A 3,260-nucleotide genomic window follows, 5' to 3' on the forward strand; every position below is an offset into this window, starting at 1 on the left:
GTACGGTGTCGAATAATTTGGTGTCGAATAAATCTGTGTCGAATCGAGCGGTGTCGAATCGTACTGTGGTCAAACGGAACCCGCCCATCAATGATCACAACGAGTCGGTATCTAGATTACTCTTGTCTAGCAAGGATGCATGATAGAAGAATGCAAATTGAGTCTGCATTTAGAACGTACAAGGAAGCTTTTTCTGAACTTGCTTCTTCATATTTGGCTTTGCTTGACAAAGATATGTGCTTCAACTATTGCTATTAATTCGGTTAAGGAAATGATTTTTGAGGCTATCTCTATAGTCAAAGTTGACTCGCTTCAACATAAAACTGCAGGACTCATGTCCTTGAACGATTCTTCTCCGACCTGTTCCTATATTGATGTAATTAAGACGGCTAATCCAACGATACATGTGGCTTGTGGCCCTACGCTCACTGTGAAGAAATCTGATTTATTAGTGGTGCTTGACAAAGACAAAGAGACAAAATACAGCTCATCGAGGGATACGAGNGAGGCTTTTCCAGAAGATCAGTAAGCCGGCTGTTTATAATCTCAAAATAAACAAAATTTCTTCTGCACGAAATAGCAGCGTGCGTATTGAGGCTTTAACTGTTGATTTGTTTAAAATCAAAAAGTCGAGTGAGCTGGCTGATGCAAGATTACACGTAGTTCAAATCTCAAAATCTAATCCGCGGCTCATAATACATAGAGTGCCTGTTGAATAGACTAAACAGGATATTAAAACAGAGATAATAGCCTTGAATTTTGATAAACTGAATGCACCTTATGTTGGTGATGTTTATATCTTTCCTTCCAAAATTGTCGGCGGAGTCTATCTCGTCGTCGTGCGGAATTGGGTTACACGGTCGATGAGTCGATTGCCCAAGTCGTCGAACGATCGACCGAGAACGAGTGGTGCCGTAAACTCGAACAATCGTACTCTCGAGAACTCATCGTTTGAAAAAAAATTCAAGACAAAAGAGTCGTTGTGCCGCAACACGATGAAGATTTATAGACGTTGCATGTGTCAGTTCTTTTAATGCCGCGGCAGAATGTGGCGATCATTTTAATTGTAAGTGATTAATTTATACGGGCTTGACATTATGCTTGCGCTTACGTATTGAAATATGCTACTCACTTTGCAATTGTTTACCACCGATAAAAATCTAACTGCAAAAAATTCACACACGTATTTCCATGTTATTTATAAAATATACAATATCGATATCGGGATGTTTAACAAAATTGCACACGTGTTTTTATGTAAAACAATATCCTTTACTAGTTATTTATTAAATTTCGCTTTTCTTTTTTTTAAATGTAGAAAAAAATAATTCAATTTCTTTAAGTGTATATGAAAAAGTTTGGTCGATAAACATTTTTTTAAAGGAGAGAGAAAGAGGAATTTCAGACAAAGAAAAAAAGATAATGTATTGAAACTTTTAGCGTATTTTAAATAGTTATTGTATTATATACAATAACTAAAAAATTTTAATTGTACCTACTAAAATATAAAAATGTTTTGATTGTCAAGTGTGTCAACGTACAAAAGAAAATAACTCATTTAATTAAACTCCGATACGATTATCCGTATTCAGAGTACTTTGATAACTGTCGGACGGTAATTTTATTGTACAAGTTTGCATTGTAAGCTTCGGTTGTGCTGCACCGGGTTAGTTACCGTTTTACGTGGGAAAGGCAAGTAGAAGGTGACAATAATATCACCTGGAATTATTATCGGCGACGCAATAACGGAGGCGAGGTCTGCGTTACAATGTTCGTCAATCGATCGATCCTGCTCGCTTATCAATCAACCTTGTCAAAAATAATCGATCGACGTGACAATTCCAAGCTGACTTCCCTGGTGCTAGCGAACCAGAGCAAACAGCGAAGTAACCAATCAATCAAGCCAGACCAGTCCACGCGTTTTCGTCCAACTACGTAATAGAACGAGTCACAAATATACAGTCGCGCGTAACGCTTTTGTATTTAATAACCTGCGTCATTCGATATAAAAGATTAGATGCTTATTTTTAACTCATCATCCAAATCTATAGTATTTCTCTATGAATTGTAGCAAATGTGTATGTAAGTGATACAAAACAGCGTCTTTGCAAAAAAATGTTTATCTGAAGATCTCTCGCATAATAAATTAATAAATATCAAATATTAAAAAAACAAAAATAAAAAAGACGTGCGAGCGCGGAAATTTTATCATCAATTGAAAAGACTCGGTTCACAATACAAATACCGTACATCTTATTCGGTCTTAAACCACGCACTATCGACTGGATAATTGACAAGCGCAAAGAAAGACATAATGCCACACATAGAGAAAAGCGGCACCTACGCGCTCTCGCGTACTTGGCGCATTTCCCTAAACCCACGGGGTCCCCATTACAACCTGTCTTGCGGAAAGAGCAACCGCTTCGTGGCGTCGTCAGCTCCGCTCACACGACGTCGTCTCTGTCGCCGTTGTCACCGTCATCGGCGTCGTACTCAGGTGAGGTCCCCGTCCCTGGGAAGGTAATGCGCTACTACTCTATATCGTTCTCCTCTTGCTTCTAAACTTCCCACGCGTACACGTCGCGTCGCGTCGTCATGTAGTGATTCACCGGCTTACACGCGACTTCGGTACCGTTACACGTGTGTGGGCAACACCAGGCTAACACGTGTGCGCTTTGCTGAAAGCACACCGGTAGGATTGTTGAAGGCGGTAGTAGCATCATGTAAGCACGCTCGTCTACAATGTCGACAGAAAGTCTGAGATCGCATATAGTATAATCGATTTTAATAAATAAATAAATTTNATTTATTTATCTCTTTTTACGATATATTTTTTGTGTAGTTTGAATAGTCTCGTATACTGTATAGTATATTCAAACAATATTTTACTTTTTCAATGTATAAATAATTTATATTTCTATAAACATGCTCCCTTACTAATCACAGTTGTTTTTTTCACGAGTATACATTTCAACATTGTACGCACACTTTACGATATCTAGTTTTTCGTAACGTACGTGTTTCTTGCGATCTGTAATTTCTGGCTGATACTGTACACACCAGCTCAAGACATTCCCCTTCTCTCTTCCTTCACGTCGCTGTAAGATTCTAGATTTTCCTTAGAATACCGTCCGTCACATGGAGAAGAAGCGTGAAAGAGGGAGAGAGAAGAAGGAAGCGTGATCTACGCTATGGGCTGCACTCCTGGCGCCGTATGCACCGCACTGACATAACGCGCGCAATTATTATCCGGTGTTATC

This window comes from Pseudomyrmex gracilis, unplaced genomic scaffold (genome assembly GCF_002006095.1).
Source record: "Pseudomyrmex gracilis isolate BER0280 unplaced genomic scaffold, ASM200609v1 scaffold_384, whole genome shotgun sequence".
Lineage (NCBI taxonomy): Eukaryota > Metazoa > Arthropoda > Insecta > Hymenoptera > Formicidae > Pseudomyrmex > Pseudomyrmex gracilis.